Source organism: Bos indicus, chromosome 23 (assembly GCF_029378745.1).
Source record: "Bos indicus isolate NIAB-ARS_2022 breed Sahiwal x Tharparkar chromosome 23, NIAB-ARS_B.indTharparkar_mat_pri_1.0, whole genome shotgun sequence".
NCBI lineage: Eukaryota > Metazoa > Chordata > Mammalia > Artiodactyla > Bovidae > Bos > Bos indicus.
This window is the reverse complement of record NC_091782.1, coordinates 17,546,351-17,565,583: the sequence shown is the minus strand read 5'-3', so window position 1 is coordinate 17,565,583 and position 19,233 is coordinate 17,546,351. Positions and strand designations below refer to the sequence as shown.

General features: G+C 42.7%; 1 protein-coding gene across 18 annotated transcripts in view; it reads left to right on the top strand.

The window, feature by feature from the left end:
• TRERF1 (transcriptional regulating factor 1) overlaps positions 1-19,233 on the top strand; it is a 209,617-nt gene that overhangs the window by 83,709 nt on the left and 106,675 nt on the right. For 14 of the 18 annotated variants that reach the window (XM_070777987.1, XM_070777986.1, XM_070777990.1 and 11 more), the window contains one exon: positions 2,573-2,655. The exons of the other annotated variants lie outside the window; for them this stretch is intronic. The gene's annotated coding sequence lies outside the window, so the exon portion shown is untranslated. The remainder of the gene's footprint in view (positions 1-2,572; positions 2,656-19,233) is intronic. 18 annotated transcript variants of the gene reach the window in all.

Genomic DNA, 19,233 nt, shown 5'->3' with positions numbered 1-19,233 from the left:
TCTGAGCCCACGGCCTCTCAGCTGCGACCTCAGTGATGCTGGCCTGTGACCTGCTCTCTCTCCTGTCAGGGTGGATACTGGGTGATGTGAGGGAGACCTGTGGGGGTGCTGGGTTTCAGGGCTGACCCTGAGAGACGTTCCCCACCGTCCCCACTCCCTCCAGTCCCCCTCCTGTCTGTCCTTGGTCACTCAGGAGACAACCTTCCTTCAGTGATTTCAGCCCCTCGCTCAGCAGCAAGCCCACCCAGGTTCTCTCCTCTCCCGTCATGCCATGATCTCCAGCTGGGCTCATCCCATCTTGGTTTCCTTCCACTCAGAGGAGGACATGCCCCTCTTCCTCCTGGCCAGAGGGAACCTTCTTCCTGCACCCAGGGACTCACTCCTTCAGTTCCTGGGACCTCACCCCCTGCAGTCATGCTGCTGGAGTCTTTCCTCAAACCTTCACCCCCTCTTTGTCTTTTGCCTCTCTTCTTCCTTCCCGTTCTTTCCCAGACGGAAAGAACCTACCCTTGGGTTTTGGTCCTTTACTGAGGCAGCCCGCTCAGGCCGGCTTCTGCCCTTGGGAGGTGTGAGGGGTGCAAGGGAGGATGCGATGGGTTCGCTGCACAGGGCTCCTGCTTCCACATGAACTGCTCTCCATGTCACCTGTGGCCTCCATGTGACCACACCCAACACACACTGTGGTCCTTATCTTTCTGGAGCCTTTGCTACTTCTGACACTGTGGACAACTTCCTCCTTCTTGCAACTCTCTTTTCTCTTGCCTTCTTTCATTCTGCAGATAAACCTCTCAGCCACTATTTCTTGAGCATCACCTGTGTGCTGGGCTCTGGGGCATACCATACTACCAGGTCCCTGCTTTCAGGGAGTTTCTAATCTAGTGTGAGGGGAGATGGATAAAAATATAAATAAAAGTCAGGTGGTGAAGAGCGAAACAAGGAAAGATACAGCCGGGAAGGGGGATGGGTGCTGGGGTTGTTAGGAGGGTCTTACTGAGAAGGTGACATTATCATGGAAACCTGCAGGAAGTGAAGGATGCCTGGAGGAAGAGTACTCCAGGCAGGGGACAAGCACATGAAAGGCCTGGGGTGGGAGCCTGCTTGGGATGTTAGAGGAAGCCACTGTGTTTGGGGGAAACTGAAGGGCAGAGTAGAAGAGAGGGGTTCAGGGAAGAGGCTGGGCCAGGTCGTGTGCGTCTCGTGGGACATTTCAAAGACTTTGCCTTTTACTTTGAGAGAGATGAGGCACTCTAGGAATGTTTTGGGCTTCCCAGCTGGTGCTAGTGGTAAAGAACCCATTGGCTAATGCAGGAGACATAGAGACATGGGTTCGATCCCTGGGTCGGAAAGGTCCTCTGGAGGAGGGCATGACAACCCACTCCAGTATTCTTCCCTGGAGAATCGCAAGGACAGAGGAGGCTGGCAGGCTACAGTCCATGGGGTCGCAAGGAGTCGGACACGACTGAAGTGACTCAGCACGCACACGGGAATGTTTTGAGCAGAAGACTGATTTTTAAATGATCACTTAGGAGGCTGTGAGGAGCCTAGTGTATTAGTCTGCTAGTATTCCAATAACAGAGTACCACAAGCTGGGTGGCTTAAAGAGCAGGAATTTATAGTCTCATTGTTCTGAGGCCAGGAGTCCGAGAACAAGATGTCTGCAGGGCAATGCTGCCTCGCAGGCTCTAGGGAAGGACGCATTCCAGGCCTCTCTCCTAGCTTCTGCTAATTGCCTGGCTTGTGGCAGTGTGACTCCAGTCTTCACATGGTGCTGTCACTGTGTAGGTGTCTGTGTCCAAGTTTCTCCTTTTTGTAAGGACACCAGTCACATTGGATTAGGGACCCACCCTGCTCAGTGTTGAAGAACAAAATGGCAGTCCACTCCAGTGTCCTTGCCTGGAGAATCTTATGGACAGAGGAGCCTGGTGGGCTGCAGTCCATGGGGTCACAAAGAGCCGGGCACGACTGAGCGACTAACACACTTACTGCTCAGTGTATGATGTACGACCTCAGCTTAACAGCTCATGACATTGCCTTCGACCCTATTCCAGATAAGGTCATGTCCTGAGGTTCTGGGCTTAGGACTTTCATGTAGGAATTGTGGGGAGACACAATTCAACCTATAACCCAATTCAACCCACAATATATGGATTATAACGGGCAAGGATGAAAGTATGGGGACCAGCTAGGAGGTTAGAGCAATATGCTAATAAGAGAAGCTTTTTGGACCAAAGTGATAGCAGTGGAGATGGTGAGAGTCTGCATGTATTTTGCAGATAAAGCTGACATCATTTGCTGATGGGTTGGACATAGGGTGTAAGGGAAAGAGGGGAGTCACAATGACTCCTGGGTTTCGGAACTGAGTGACTATTAGTTTAGAATTGAGTGTCTTTCTTTCTTAAATCCTCTCTACCCCCAGGAACCCTGCAAGGGCCTCTCACCAGGCAGGTCCTTCCATTGCTGGGTTCTTCAGGGCTCCATCCTTAGCTGCTTCTTCAGTCCCTCCTGGTTGATATGATCTGTCCCCATGGTGAAGCCAGATATCCTGAATGTACTTTCTGGGTCACCCCTACAGGCCCTGGCTCTGGAGGATGCTGAAAGAGGAAGACACAGAAGCAGGACGACCCTGAGAGATTAAGCCTCTTAATCGTGAAACAGGTAGCTTCTCTGACATTCTGGGTGTTTGAATGCTCATTTCTTTGATCCTTGTGGTGTGGAAAATGCCCCACAGATTGGAGGTCACCTGCACTGGGCCTGGACACCCACAGGCGTGTGTGCATTCCAGGCAGATTCTTTACCTTCTGCGCCACTAGGGAAGCCCCCTCAGGGGTGGATATCCAGGCGCAAATGGAAAATACCCGATCGACCAAGAGATGCGCTCTTAATATATTCTCACTTGGAATATATTAAAAGGGATGTTTCTACTTTAGAACCCAAATAGGGCTTTTCGTTGATTTGAGTGAGTGAAACTTTGCATTATTAGGTCAGCTACATGGAACCGATCATTGGCTCTGGGGGCTGGAAGGAGCCCAGAAACCCTCCAGTCAAACTTTACCCGTTCTAGAATTGAAAAGACACAGGGAGATCAAGTGACTTGCTCACGGCCACTCATTAGTTCATGAAAGTGTTTCTTGAAAGTCCGTTGTATTTTTTCAAGAAAAAAAAAACACAAAACCACTGGAAACAGGGCAAAGCAAAATATGAGCAAGTGCTAGGAAAAAGCTGTGGATGACTGCTTATTTCCCATTTCTCAGTTTGGATTCTTTGGGGTTGTGAATGTCATAAAACGGAACTCAAAGGGGCTCCCACAGCACAGGGCATTAAATGAAGTGACTTGTACCAGCAAAATGCAGAGATGGGATGGACTATAGGGTACATGTGTGGTAGCAGCTCAACTTGTCATCAGCAGTCCAGTTTCTTCCCTTCTCTCAGCTGCTTTTCCATGGTGTCAGTGCATCCTAGGCCTTGCTTTTCTCCTGGAGGCAAAATGGCCATAGAAGTTTCTGAGCTTATTGTTGCATACCTCTCCAGCCAGAAGGAAAGAAGCATCCTTTCCAGTAACTCTTTGAAAGACTGAGAAACTATCTTTTCCAGAAGTCCCTCCCCAGAAAGCCAACCCTGGCATTTCATTGGCCTGAACTGAGTCATATGTTCATTCCTTAGCCAATCACAGTGGCTAGGTGAACACCCCCTGTTGATTGACAGGGATGGGAGCTATTTCCTAATTGGCTTATCCCTACACTGGGTGATGTGTCAGCTTTCCTCAGAGCACCTGGGTGGGGGAAGGCACAGGTCTGGATACTCTTGTGGGAGGAGGGAGATAGACATGCGGGGAGTGACAAATGATATGTATTATATTGTATAATCTATAGACTAGCTACCAATTGTTGAGGTAACAGTGAGAGGAAACCCACTCTTAGATAGTGGAAGTCTGAATTTTAGTGTTCAACATAGCATAGTTTCAGACAGAACCTTCTCAAACAGTTCCGTTGGAAATCTTGCAACTGATCTGCTTTTCAGTATGTCTTAGAACATAGGACTTTCTAGGAGGTTAACTATGCCTTGTATAATGCTGTTTTATTTCTAATATGCATATTCAAGCTTTTTATAGCCAGAATAAACACTCTACTCGAATTCTGAGTTAGTGGAGATTAAATTACAGTAATGAAGTTGCTCTTCTATAACCTCATCTGTAAGATGGGAATAAGAAAAGCACCTTCTTTATAGGTTTGTTATTAGCATTAACTGAGGTAATCCAAGCAAAGTGCCCAGTGGCCCAGTGGCTAGCCCAATAAATGTTATCTCTATTAGCTTCATATAACTAAAAATACTGTCATATTTACATGTTTATGTGCATGTTTAATCTGGGAAATTAACTCTTTACAACAAATATGTGTCACTGATTAGCTCAGTTAGAAACAAGGTAAATGAAGATATTAAAATATTTAGTGTTTATGAATTTTTAAACTTTTTTTTTGGAATTAATTTTGGGGGGAAAATTAAATAAAGAAAAATTTAAGTAGCCCACAGTTAAATTAAAGGTAGCTCAGTTGGTAAAGAATCCACCTGCAATGCAGGAGACCACAGTTCGATTCCTGGGTCGGGATGATCCGCCGCAGAAGGGATAGGCTACCCACTCAAGGATCTTTGGGCTTTCCTTGTGGCTCAGTTGGTAAAGAATCTGGCTGCATTGTGGGAGCCCTGGTTTCGATCCCTGGGTTGGGAAGATCCCCTGGAGAAGGGAAAGGCTACCCACTCCAGTATTTTGGCTTGGAGGATTCCATGGACTGTATAGTCCATGGGGTCACAAAGAGTTGGACACGACTGAGTGACCTTCACTTTCACTTTCATAATCCCTGGAAAACAGGGAATTTTAACTTTACATATTAATGTATTCTTGGTTGAAAAAAAAATCTTGTAAGTAGCTGAGAGCCTGTTACGACCAACTGATTTTCTTGCCGCCGTTCTCTGTCTGGAGTTCCTGGAGGGGCAGATGGCCCTCCTCAGCTTTGGCTTCCCACAGCTAAGCTTTCCTGGGTGGATGGGATAGACTTTAGGATCATCTGGATTGGGTGAGATGCTGGAGTAGAGAGAAGCTAGCCTTGGGCTTTTATTTCAGTGGAATTTTATCTGATAGAATGCTGTGGATTGTTCTCGAGAGCCTTGGGTGCCATCAGGCTGACCTCAGAATTCTAGGAGCTGAAGGGTCTTGGTTTGGGGTTCTCAGATCAGTGGTGGGAAGAGCACAAGTTGGCACAGCACCCTGAAATTGATTTCTGAAATGGGAGGTGAAAACTGTGAGGATGCAGGATGGATAGGGCACAGTGAGGGGCTTATGGATGGAGGGAAAAGTTCCAGAGTGACCAGGAACTTACAGACCACAAATTTATAAACTGTAAAAATTTTCATTCTCCTCCCTGCTGAACACTGACTTAAATTTTCTGTAGGTTGTTTGTTGCCCCAAGACTGGCTGGTCACCATGGTGATAAAGTAGATGAGAACTGGTGATAACTGAACAACTGACCTTAAATTCCTTGGTTTGGAGGATGCTGTAGAGAAGTGATCCTCAAATGTACAATAGATCTCCTGGACCAAGAAACTACAAAAAAGAATTGAGGGGATTAGCTTAAGGCTACCAATTTTTTTTCTATTTCGCCAAGGAGGGACAATTTCATAAAAGAAAGGACCATCTTGTTGCTAAAATAGTAGGAAAGAGATAGTCTAAGGAGTGGAATCTTTACACTGAAAATATTCAGCTTTGGGAATGATTATTTCACTCCTTATTTTTCTGGCAACACCTGTGAAAACAGTGTTAAAGGTGGATGCTTCCTTGCAACTGTGCCTAACAGGTGTTGGGGATATATGGAGTTACTATGCAACTGTACGGAGAAAAATCATAGTTTTAGGAAGCTTCTCATGGAGCCTAGGCATTCACTGACATCATGTCTTTATTTGATTTAAAGGGACAGGAGAAATTCACTTAAACACAAGTTTTGATAAGCCCAACTCATTTTCTAAAAGAAGAGGAGCTGTTTACTCTCAAGTCATTAACTTAGAATTGTTAGTTTAATTTTCTACTGATAGGAAGATCTTGCAATAAATAAATAGTTCAAATGAAAAGGCATGTCAGTAGTTTTTTCCTTTTCCACCACTTATCACTGAAAATGGCAAATTTGTTCAGTTTCCTTTGGCTTTCAGTGGTGTGCTGTGTTTCTATGTGTGCGTAGGCCCTGGCTCACACACACACACACACACACACACACACACACAAAACTTAGTTTGGTCTGAAAGGCCTCAGAAAGGAAAGGGTACTTTTGAGAAAAGCAATGTGTCCACCAGTCAGTTGCTAGTAAGTGTTAGAACTTGTAGCAGCAATTACATCTTGGAGCTGTCAAAAGAGGGTGACTTTTTAAGATGCCTTTGAAGTCATTAAAAAATAAAAAACACCAAACATACACCCAACCGCCCCTAGCATCCAAAATAGCAACAAAATGTTTCTCATTCTGCTTTGCTTCACCCGCCTGCATGGCTTTGCCGCAAATACATTTGGCCTTCCAGCCCAGGATTAAGCTTCTGTGTGGGGCCATGACAGAGATGAGGGGAGCAAAAGATTGCTCACTGTGTCTGTGTGAAACCCTGAATGGAATCGTGGAATCTTAGCGCCAAAGAGGGTTGTGAGGTTTCTGCCATCCTGCCAGGCTACCCTGACACTCATCACCTTGACTGACCAAAGGGCACCTAATCCTAACGTTTTGTGGATCTCTGATGTTTCATGGATCCTCTGTAGAATTCAAATTTGTATTCCTCAGGAAAAAGCAGGGCTGCCTGGGTGGCACTGGTGGTAAAAGTGCATGCTTGTGTGCTAAATCGCTTCAGTTGTGTCCCACTCTTTGCGACCCTATGGACTGTAGCCCACCAGGCTCCTCTGCCCATGGGTTCTCCAGGCAAGAATATTGAAGTAGATTGCCATGTCCTCCACCAGGGGATCTTCCCGACCAAGGGATCGAACTCACGTATCTTGGGGCTCCTGCATTGCAGGTGGATTCTTTACCGCTGAACCACCTGGGAAGCCCAGTGGTAAAAGTACCCTCCTGCTAATGCAGGAGACTTAAAAGATGCTGGTTTGATCCCTGGGTTGGGATCAAAAATCAGTTGGGATCAAAGCAGACCATCCTAAGCAGACACTCGCGTCTGCAGTGATTGCCCTCTTCACTGCCTCATTCCTGGAGTCCTGTTTGTATTGTCCCGTACGCTCATATGGCACCGTCCTTGCATGGTCTAGTAGACGCTCGGTCTTAACTGGTTCAGACTCTGCGCCACTTGTTTCTCCTAAGGTGAATCTCCACAGCAGGCTATGCCGTCTGCACAGCTACAGCTTGGTGTGCTTCTGGGCCGACATTCCCACAACCCTCTTGTCTTAGCCGGCTTGGGCTGCCGTAGTGCCAAAATATCATAGACTGGGTGGCTTAAATAATAGAAGTTTATTTCTTACAGTTTTGGAGGCTAGGAAGTCCAAGATCAAGGTGCTGGCAAGGTAGGTTTCATTCTGAGACCTCCTCTCTTGGCTTCTAGGTAGCCGCCATCTTGCGTGCTCACATGACCTCTTTGTGGAGAGAGGAAGCTCTGTGTCTCTTCCTCTTCTTCCTTTGGTTTTTTTAAAAGAAATTTTTTTGTTTGATGTGGGCCATTTTTAAAAGTCTTTTCTGAATATGTTAAAATGTTGCTTGTTTTGGCCACTAGGCATGTGGAATCTTTTGGTCCCTGACCAGGAGCCAAACCTGGACCCCCTGCATTGAAAGGAGAAGTCTTTACCACAGAACTACAAGGGAAGTCCCTCTTCTTCTAAGGACACATTTCCTGTCGTGGGGGCTCCACCCTTGTGGCTCATTTTAACTTAATTGACTCCTGAAGGCTCCGTCTCCTGATCCCATCAGATTGGGGGTTAGGGCTTTAACATAAGAATGTGGGGGCATGGGGACAAACAGCCCATAGCAATGCTCCTGGAAGGTCCAGGAGCCCTGCAGTAAGCAGAGGAGGCCTTAGAGTTCCGAGCTTTCCTTGCTGTGGGAGAGGTGCAGTGTTCCCAACTGGAGCAGATGGTTCTGTGGACTAGAAAGTTGGACGACATTTACCGCAGAGCTGGAGGGAACCTGCAGGAGCCTGGTGATCTCCTTGTCTTTTCAGAGCTTCGATTTCTTAGTTTCATATGTCAGTGGTAAAGTTGTGGTTGCCAAACTTGGTCAGCCTCAATGAAATCTGGATGGTTTAGCACTCAGTATTCCCATGAAGTATTCTATAACTTGGTGGGCCTCTGAAAAGGAGGCTCTTGGAACCAAAGCCTGGGAAAATGGGTTATTTCTTAGCACTTAATCATTTTGGGCATTTCTTCCTGTTTCATGGGGGGAAGAAAAGGCAGTAAATTAAAACTGCTCCCTGTTTCATGAGAGATCAGTATCTTACAGTGTCATTTTAAATATATACAAACACAGTAACGTCCACATGGACAGAGATGTGCACACAGGAACACACACACACACATGCCAGGTGGAATTTTTTTTTGTTGTTTTTTAAATTTTTTTAATGGAAGGATAATTGCTTTACAGAATTTTGTGGTTTTCTGTCGTACATCAACAAGAATCAGCCCTAAGTACACCCATGTCCCCTCTTTCCCGAACCTCCCTCCCATCACCCTCCCCATCCCACCCTTCAGCCTATCCTTTGAAAATTCTTTTAAACTTTCAAAGAACCAATAATTTCTGTGTTGTATAAAATGTTCCAGGGTTTAGAAGAAAGATGGAAAACCTCCAGATCCTATTTTCAAGCAAACATGACCCTGATAACAGATCTGGCAAGTCCCCAAAGGGAGGCTCTATTACCAGTCTTGCTTAGGAATGTGAAAATATGAGATAAAATTCTAGTGAGTAGATTTCAATTCTAGAGCATGTGAGTGTTCTACCATATCCAAGTCAGTTGTATTCCTGGAATGTAGGAATGGCTTCATATACATTATATTTTCATTTGATTCACGAAATGGTTTAAGTAAAAATATGTAATAATCTCATTAATATCAAAAGTACATTCAATCAATTCAACTTCTAATTTCAGCAAACCACTTAAAAAGGAGGAATGCACTATGTAAGATGACCATTCCTTAATCTGATAAGGAAAATTGAGTTCGTGGAGTCCATTGGCTTTATACTTTATTGGAGCCCCAGAAAGGTATCACTGGATATGAACTGAGATCAAAGCAAAAAGCCAATGCAGAAAGTTATAAAAATAGTAACTTTAGAGAATAAATACTGTAAAGAAAATAATAAAATAATCATTAACTACAGATTGCTTAGTTGTAAATTAATAGTTAAAGAGATTTGCTAAAATCCTTATTTCTAAATGGTGAGATTAAAATTAAGGATTTGGATACTTGTGGAACTGGTTCATGAGTCTAATGCCATTCCTTTCAAAAGTCTCATCAGGATTTTTAAAAATTTTACCAGATGGTTCTAAGTCTATTTGGAAAAATACATATATGAGAACCTCAAGGGGAATTATGAAAATGGTTTTGGAGGAAGGGAGTTAGATCTACTGGATATTAAAATATATAGCACTCTCAGATATTAAAATGCATTATGAAGCTTTTGTAATTAAAATATTTTGGTGCTAGAAGAAAAGGGGGGAGCAGATAAGTGAACTAGGATAGTTCAGAAATAGACTCTCACAGATACAATTTAATAAATTATAAAGAAGTCATCACAAATCAGTGGGAAAGGGAAAATTATTCAATAAATAATTTCGATGCCTAGTTAGCAATTTGGAAAAAATCATTTGACTTCATCCAAATGAATTACAGATGGATTAAACAATTAAGTGCAAAATGTAGATGCATAGGAAATCAATAGAATTGAATATTGCTTAGAAGCAAAAGAAGAACACTAAAAAGGGAAAAGAATTGTCCATCAAGCTACAGGATAGTCAAAGATTTCTTCATGTAAAAAACAAATGAGAAAACAATAGCCTGGGAAAAGTAACTAACAGAAATTATTCTTTCTTATGTGCTCAACAAATTAAAAAGGAAGACACTGAAACCTGGGTAGAGCCCTTGAAAACCTAAAGAGAACACTAAGCAAATATGTGGAAAATGTTCAGTTTTGCAACAAGAGATATGTAGATTAAAACAGCAGTAAAGTGCTATTTTAACAAATTAGCAAAACAACCCATTTTTTAATGATAACCCCAATTCTGATGTTATTACATTATTATGAAGCCATTTTACAATGTATTAAGGAGCTATATTATTCATTCATACATTTGATCCAGTAATACCACTTCTGTGGACTATCTTTCCACATCCCCCTCCAAAAGAAATAATACCAAATATTTAATATGCTGTTTAGACAGTGATGCTTCCCTGATGCATTATTTACAAAGCAAACACACACAGACATTCACACAATTAATGTCCAGCAGTTGGGTAACTATAAAATTAAATAGTTCTTCTCTCAGCATAATACTCTACTATAATGAATAATTATTTTCAGGATACGTAGCATTGTGACAAGATATTTACAATATAATTTTATGTGCAGAAATTGCAGTATAAACTGTGGCATAGTCTTACTGTGGAATGTAACTCTATCAGCTGTGCTGTTAAAATGAATGAACCATAGCTGCTATGACAACACAGAAGGATCTCAGGAATATAACGTTAAATAAAAAAGCAAGTTGCACAATAGCTGCGGTGTGATTCCAATTGCATAAGGTTTAGATGCACGCGAAACCAGTGATACAGTGTTTACACATCCACATGCATGTGGCAAGACCTGTGAGACCAAGTGAGTGTAAACAGAGGTTCAGAAAATTGATGGGGGCAAGGCTAGGATGAAGGAACAGCCCATAGAGTGAGCTAGGAGCATGGTAAAAATCTCTTCCTTATGCTGGTCTGTGGACACACCTGCATTTATTATTGCTATTTTTTATACCCTTCATATAAACTGCAGATATTTAAAATGCATTTAATGTTAACTAAAGGAATATTAAAACCAGTATTCGCTGATTACACTTAGGTACAAAATGTGTATCCCTAATAATGATGGTGGGCTTCCCAGGCAGCTTAGTGGCAAAAAATCCACCTGCCAAGCAGGAGACTTGGGTTTGATCCCTGGGTCGGGAAGATCCCCTGGAGCAGGAAATGGCAACCCACTCCAGTATTCTTGCCTGGGAAATCCCATGGACAGAGGAGCCTGGCGGCCTACAGTCCGTGGGGGGGCAAAACAGTCGGTCACAACTTAGTGACTGAACAACAGCAATAAGGACGGGACGGAGTGTGCAGGTAACGGTGATTGTCTCCTTCGTTCATCTTCTCTCATTTCCACATTTTCAGGTATGTGCTTACATTATTTTTAAAAAAGGAAAGGAAAATTGAAGACCAACGCAGTTGTAGGATGACGTAAGCTCCCTCCATTGGAGGGTGTGCCATTGCTCGGAGGGTGGTGGACTGATTTATAGCTCTGAGGCAGAAGGGGAGATGGATTTCAACTGTAAAAGGAAAGTGTTTGAAAAATGGATCAGTCCATCAATAGTTACTGAGCATCTTTCCTGTAAGACAGCATTGGCTTCGCCTGCCTTCCAAAGAAATTTTGGACACTGAGTTTTGATGAATTGCTGAAATGGGTGAATTAGAAAGGCTGGTGTTTCTTTGAATTCCTTTAAAAAATTGTTTTTTAGCTTCATTGTTTTGTCTGGTTATAAAATAATGCAATTGATTTTAAATAGTCTTACAAAAAATATAATAGAACCTGAAGTAGATTAGACATTTAAACTATATCTCAGTTGAAATTAAATACAGGAAATAGAGAAGCCTGTTAAAAGACACCACAGGGATTTGATCAGGAAGTTCTTAGGAGCTAAGACCCATATTTTCTCAGTAAATAAAATGGCACGGAAAAGGATGGGGGGGCACTATGTAATAAATTTTACAAGAGTCAAAAGACATTAACCAGATACAAATGTTAACCTTGTTTGGATCTTGATTTAAATAAACCAACTGTAAAAAAGCATTTATGAGATAACTGGAGAAATTGGGACACTGACTGGATATTTGATATAAGAAATTATTAATTTTTAGGTGTGATATTGTTATGATGAGTATATTTTTTAAATACATGCTAAAGATTTTTGGCAAATGAAATGTTGGATATTTACTTTAAAATAGTACAGTGGAGAGTTTGAGTATGTTAACTATAAAAGTCCTTATGTCTCAGGTATATTCATCCAGGATTTACCTTAAAATCATCCAGGGATAGGGGGCATCTAGAGATATGGATGAAATGTTGTCAGCTATGTATAATAATAGGAGCTGGGCCGTGGGTAAGTATATTCTTGCTATTTTTGTGTATGTTTATTATTTTCTACAATAAAACATAAAATAAGCATAAAAAAGTATAGAGAAGGAAGTGAAGGTTACCCATAATCCAACCCCTAGGAGAGAACTACATTTTGATAAAAATCTCACTGTACTTTCTCTGTATGCACTTATAACATTCTATACATATACACTTTTAAACAATTAAGAAAGTATACTAACTGTGTTGTTTTGTACTCTGCTTTTTTATATTGTGGTCACTGTTGTGCACATTTAGATCTTCATCATAATTTAAAAATATGGCTATTTATCATTCCAGTATGTGAATACACACACACATGCCATCGTTTATATATCTAACAAGTACCTTACAGATGAGTATCTAAGTTGTTTCATGGTTTTCACTATTCAAACATTTCTACATACTTGCTTATTTCTTTTGACAAATATGTAGAAGGTCAAAGACATTTTTAAAAGCTTTTCTTTCCTATCATGCCAAACTGTTTATTGAAAATATGATACCATTTTGAACTCCCTCCATTTTATCATAAGCTCAGCCACATTAGGTGCTATATTCACAATCTTGTAAATGTTTGCCAATCTGATAAAAGGATAAAGATTCTCTTATTCTAATTTGCATTTATTTATTAGTGAATTTTCATAAGGCATGTTAGTATTTTCTATTTTGTGACTGGGTGTTTATATCTTTTCCCCCAATGATTGTATTTATCCATCACTTATTGTTTCCTAAGTGCTCTTTACATATTAATAGTTACAAATATTTCATATATTATGTAAGTTGCAATATTTCCAGGTTTATTGTCATTTAACTTTGGGTCATTTTTGAACAATCATTTGTCTGGAATTGCTTTAGTAGATTTTTAAATGTTATGCATCTGGGTTTTGTTTTGTTTTTTGAGTCTTTGTAACTTTCTAAGTTTTAATTTTTGTTACCTTATTAAGTACCTTAATAGAGATCTCATTACATAGCATGCCCTCTAAAGTTTGCTTTTTTATTTAATAGCTTTGTTGGTTATCAAATAAGGCATGTGTGTGGTGGAAAGAATACACTTGAAAATTTACCTTATAATTTATCATACAGTGCATCAGATAAAATTTGGTAATTTACCCTTCAGTAACTTTTCTATATGTGTGTATTAGTTAGAGTAACACTTGCTGAAGACACAAAACCCCAATTATAACTTCACACAGTAGAGGATTCCTCAGTCCAGCATAGATGCTCCTGATTGGTGCTCAGCCCTCCAATGAGCAGTTCCATCTTATGACTCTTGCATTTGCTAGGGCTTTGGGGTCTCTGCCTCTATCGAGTTAGCCAAAAAGTTAATCTGGATTTCCTGAAACATCTTACATAGTTGGCAGATGAAAGAAAACTTACCACCTCAGCCTGGAAGTGAGCCACCTCTCCTCACTTCCGCCCCTATTCCATTAGTGGGAATAGTCACATGGGGCCATCTAGATACAAGGGATGCTGGGAAATGAAGTCCCTGGCTGGGCAGCTGTTTTCCAGTGAAAACCTTACAGTCTGGCAAGAGGAATATGAATATTTGTTGGACTTTTGGCTGAATCTGCCACCATTTATTGCATTTATAATGCATATAAATATATACTGTATAAGTAGGTGTGTTCAATCATGTCTGACTCTGCCTGTAGCCCACCAGGCTTCTCTGTCCATGGAAAATTTTCATGCTGGTGCAGGTTGCCCTTTCCTTCTCCAGGGGACCTTTCTAACCAAGGGATTGAACTTGCGTCTCTTACATGTCCTGCATTGTCAGGCAGCTTCTTTACCACTAGTGCCATTGGGAAGCCTGTATAGATATAAATATGCATTACATTTATAATACATATAAAGTATATGATATATATTTTCTTTACAAAATGGTATTATCCTACTGAGTGTTGAATTTTAGCATCATTTTGTGGGCATTTCCCTGTGTCTTTAAATCTTTTTCAAAAGCATGAGTTTTAATGTCTACACGGTGTTCCTTGTATTTCATTTTACCATTTTTCTATTATAGTACAGTTAGGTTTTTCTAGATTTTTATTATTGTGATTAGTGCTGCTATAACTGTCCTTGTGCATAAATTTTTGAGCATTCCTCTGATCATTTCCTCGGGGAAAATTCTTGCTTAGTATTAAGGCTGGTGATATATTATACCAGATGGCCCTTCAGAAATTGGACTAATTTACACTGCCATCAGTGGTGTTTAAGGATTCTTATTTCAGAGCACCCTTGACTGTCCTGGGCATTGTAGTTGTTTAAATTTTTGTCAATTTGTTGAAAATAGTTTGGCATTGTTGAATTTGAAAGCTTTGCTTAGTAATGGGTCTGAACATTTTTTCGTGTGGTCATTGATAATCTTTGTGTGTGTGTGTGTGTGAATTGCCTCTTTGCATCCTTTCTCATTTTTATTGTGCAGTGTTCCATCTTTTTTCAATCACTGATAAGAGATTTTCATGCAGTGTGCGTATTGACTTGTCATATGTTAGAAATGCATGTATGCATGCTAAGTTGCTTCCGTCGCGTCCGACTCTTTGCAACCCCATGGACTGTAGCCTGCCAGGCTCCTTTGTCCATGGGATTTCCAAGGTAAGAATACTAGAGTGGGTTGCCATTTCCTCCTCTGGGGATCTTCCCAACCCAGCAATCAAACTCGAGTCTCCTGCTTGGCAGGCAGATTCTTTACTGCTGAGCCACCTGAGAAGCCCATGTTACAAATATTTTTTATCTAACTTCTTGCCTTGATTTTCTTTTGTAACCTAATTTTTTTAGATTAAACTCTACAGTTGAAACTCTGATGTGTGATATCACACCCGCTGAATCTTCCCAGTTAGCAGTACTCCTGAGGTTAAACAAGCAAAGCAGATTCTTTTTTTTTATGATCCATCATATGGTTGGAATGCTTTTAATGTGAACTTTAGTTATCTGGGAGTGAGGGGGTTTCATCAAGAAAATAGACTTCCCCAGAAGAATTTGGGGTGCTGGTCTGAGTCACCCATGGAGATGGTAAGACCTCCTTCTTTATCTTCCCAGGACACTTAGGAGAGGCAGGAAGACAGGTGATACCTGACAACCCCATGGTTTTAGCTGAGTGAGTAGCAGCAGAGGCCCTCTGGCTATTTTTCATGTTAGATCTTATTTAGTAGCATGGCGGGCACCAAACCAGGGATCAGCAAGCTGAGTTGTAGTCCCAACTCTTCCACTCACTCACTGCGACCCCGTGCAAGTTTCTTGTCCGACCAACGCCTCAGTTTACTCCTCTGCATAATGCTCGGGGTTGTTTCTTGAAGTATTTATTCATTCATTCATTTGGCTGCATCGAGTCTTAGTTGGGGCACACAGCATCTTCGTTGTGTCATGCAGGATCTTCATCGTGGAGCACAGACTCTCTGGTTGTGGCTCTTGGGCTTAGTTGCTCTGTGGCATGTGGGATCCTAGTTCCCCCATCAGGGATTGAACTTCTGTCCCCGGCATTTTGAGGCAGCTTCTTAACCACTAGACCACCAGGGAAGTCCCCAAGGGATTGTCTTTAAGTGGTGTTTTGGGCACACGAATTCCAGGGCTACGCTGCAGAGTTCCCCACGAGTCCTCTTCCACATTCACTCCCTCCTCTGACCTGTGTTAGGTGAGTGGGTGGGAAGCAGGGAGAAGATTACTCTTTTGGTCCCCTGAGTGATTTATGAAAGAAATCAATCCAGTATATATCTGTCCTAGATATAATGTGATCTAAATGTGATATTCACCAAATAAGATTAGATGAATCTAATGTGGTTTTCCTCTAAAACACAAATACCGTGCCACTTTTAATTGTAGTAGCCAAATTAAATTACTCATCCCAAATTAGATTTCCAGCAAACTTAATTTGAACATGAGCTCAGTACTGCAGGCCCTACATAATCTTTTAAGATATAAAATAAATCAGAGGGATACCCGTATTGTTCCTCTGGGCTCTCCAGTGGTTACCATAAAAGAGAATAAGAAAATGTCTGGAGGAAACCTGCAAATACAGAACTGAGACAAAAACTCTGATTCTCCAGCTTATCATGGAGGGTTTTGCCCCCGCCATCTCTTCTATCACAAGGACCCTCCCTGGTCTTGAAGGACAGGAAGCAGATAAAGGCAGGCCCAAGCAGTCACTGAAGACTTACTGCTTACGATTGCCTTTTTTTGTTTGTTTCCTTGAGGTCCACCCCTCAGGAGGACCGTAGGTAGGAAGTGAATCCCTGTGTAGTTTGTGGATTTGCTGAGGGACTAGAGAGGTTTATAGCATTGATGAGCCACGTTTTCCCTCCTTTTATGTCAGTTAGGTGACAGATGAACTAAAAACCAACCCAAACTGGCTTAAGGAAAAATAGGAAATGGGTTGGCGTATGTGATGGAGAAGTCCAGGAGTAGATCCTGGCATCAGGTGAGGCTTTCCTGAGCTTCCTGTGAGGTGTCTGAAACCCGTTTCTCTCCTTGATTGTGAGCTCCTTTCTCAGGCACAATCTCCCCTTCTGCCCCCAAGGTGGCCGCCCAGGCTTCTCTTTCTCTGTTCTCAGTCAGTGGGAGAAGATGATGATGACTTTGCTGTTGGGCTGGCCAACGGCTTGTAACTGACTCTGGTTTCCTCTGGTCGGCTCAACTTGTATCCTCTGCTCTTCTGAACCAGAACTGTATGGATGGGATGGGATGAACTGACCACCTGGGGGACTCAGGGGAGTGCTGAGAAAGTGGGGTAAGCCTTCAGTGATTGCTGGGCCTGCCTTCATCTGCTTCCTGTCCTTCAAGAGCAGGGAGGGTCCTAGTGATGGAAGAGATGACAGGAGGGAAAACCCTCCATGATAAGCTGAAGAATCAGAGTTTTTGTCTCAGTTCTATTTTTGCAGGTTTCCTCCAGATGTTTTCTTATTCTCTTTTATGGTAGCCACTGAAGAAAGGGAAGCTGGGGGGCACCTCTAAGCCCCATGACACCTCAACAGAGCCTTCTGCTTGCCCAGTACTCAGGCTTAGATTTTCTCACTTCAGGAAATGAGCCTGAGAAGTAGGTAGGACATGTGCATAGATGAGGAAGGGAAGTTCACCCGGGATCAACTCGCCCAAGGCCTTTTCAGGCTCAGTGTCTTGTGTCTTCCGCTTGTTTTCACTGTATCCTGCCTTCTTCCTACCAGACCTGCCCAGGGGCTCCTCCAGCCCACTCCCCCAACACCAGCCAAGGGTTCTTCATTAAACAGACAGTCAGTCAATAGTTGTTAACTTCTATTGACTGACCAATATACTGTCAGACCACATGTGGCCTTTTCTGCTCATACTCTGCGAATATCATTATAACAAACCACCAGTGTGGTCAATTCCCAGTTATTAATTTGTAGATTGTCCCTAGTAATTCCCTTTCCCTTTCCCTGTATTACAGAGTTCTCCTAACAGAGAGATGGGGTTTGGATCACTTGAGGATAGACACTCAGAGAAGGGCTAAGGGGTGTGGGGGTGTGTGTGTAGGAGCATGCATACAGATCTGTGTTAGAAAATTATGTGTTGATTCCCTGCTGCCTTAGTCTGGATGACTGAATTAGATTTGATGCCTGCCTTTCCACTTAAATGTAACTTACATTTATGAAAGTCACCACTGGCAAGATACTCAAACCACGGACCAGTGATAGGTGTGCCATTTTGAATAACAACCATACCCTTGCTTTCTCATTTTGGGAAAAATTGCAAGTGCCTATTGTCTTCTCCCTGCCTGGAAGACCCTCCTCCATCAGCATTTCATCTCAGCATTTCATCTGGGAAGCGATGGACTTTCTCCAGCTCTGCATCTCTGTGTGCGGAAGGTCCGTATTCCAGGTCAGCACCAGTGCACTAATTGTTTCCTGTATGTAGGGTTGTTAGCTGTTTCAGGTCAGTGCTTGGCCTTCCTTCTGTCCTTCCTTTTTTTCTTTCTTTCCTTGTCCTTCCTTCCTTCCCTTCCTTCCTTCTCCATGGCACTTACCTCCAGGCTAAAGTGAAGTGCACTGGTATTTGGTTCAGTAACCGAAGGAGGTGCCCCTGCATCACCATCATCGTCCTTACAGTGGTTTTGTAGTTGTCTGGTAAGTTCTCTCTCTCCCTCCATTGCAGTTCTTGGCGTCTGTTATATTAAGGGCTGTGTGATTAAGTGTTGACTAATTGAATCATTCTCACCTTCTCTAAACCAGCCCCACCTTGCCACCCCTCTCCACCCCCCACCACTGAACCATAACTTCTTTGTGTTCTTCACGGTCTCTTACAGCCTCTGCCACACAGTAAGTGCCCAGTAAGACCTTGCCGAGTGAGTGGATTTTACCCTCTTGGGACCTGCTTTGGGGAGAGGCAGATGGGAAGTGAAGCTCTGAAAGGGCAGAGGAGGTGGAGACTGGATGGAGCTGGGCTGAGGAGCTGGGTGTGTTAACCCCTCTGCTGCTGCTTTTTTTTTTTTCTTTTTAAAAAATTCTTTATTAGCTTATTTATTTGGCTGCACCAGGTCTTAGTTGAGGCACGCGGGATCCTCAATCTTCATTGCAGCCTGTGGACTCTTGAAGCGTGTGAGATCTAGTTCCCTGGCCAGGGATCAATCCCCGGCCCCTTGCCTGGGGAGTGCAGAGTCTTAACCACTGGAGCAGACGGGAAGTCCCCCGTCTGCTGCTTCTGATGTCCAAGTATAGAAGCAGCACTTCCCTGAGGGTGAGGTGCTGTGTCCACTCCTGGCTGGGCAGCCGATGAGCCAGGTGCCTGAGGAACCATTGAGGAAAGGAGAGTGGCTGCGATTCTGCGTTGTATTTTAACAATAATTTTCTTTGCTTCCTGAGCCTCTTCAGACATCTGCACGGTTGAGATGAGAGGACTTAAGCCAGAAGGAGGGGTA